Source organism: Podarcis liolepis (genome assembly GCF_965112155.1).
Source record: "Podarcis liolepis genome assembly, chromosome: 11".
NCBI lineage: Eukaryota > Metazoa > Chordata > Lepidosauria > Squamata > Lacertidae > Podarcis > Podarcis liolepis.
In genome coordinates, this window is record NC_139565.1 from 48,797,559 (window position 1) to 48,798,054 (window position 496).

The following is a 496-nucleotide window of genomic DNA, read 5'->3' on the forward strand; positions in this document are numbered from 1 at the left end:
ATTCACCAGGAAGAACGCTCCTCACAAACAAATCAGAACAAATGCTCAATAAAGAGCGGACATAGTCTAACCTCCGTGCAAGCTTTGTGCAACCCAATCTGGATCAATGCTCAATAAACAGGAAATCTGTAATGCATTGGCCTTCAGCCAGTGCATTGGGACCCAATACCAGGTCATGTCCTGATTTCAAGTGGGCTGCAGCTGCAACATTAACAAACATACGGATGAAGCATAAGTAAAGCCAAAGAGGAATCCCATTACCCCCAGGTCCTTTGCTCCCAGTCAACTCTTGGCTTACTCATTTCTGCCTTGCCTTCCAAACCGTTTCTCACACACACACTTGGAATGAATGAGAGGGGAAAGATTCGCAGGTCAACTTTTAACAAGCAAGCCTTGGGGGTTAACACTCTGCACGTGCTCAGAGAAGCTTACCCACGCCCACGCCCTCAGTGCGAAGTTCCTCCTCAGTTAATCCTGGACTTCTCAAAACCAGGCT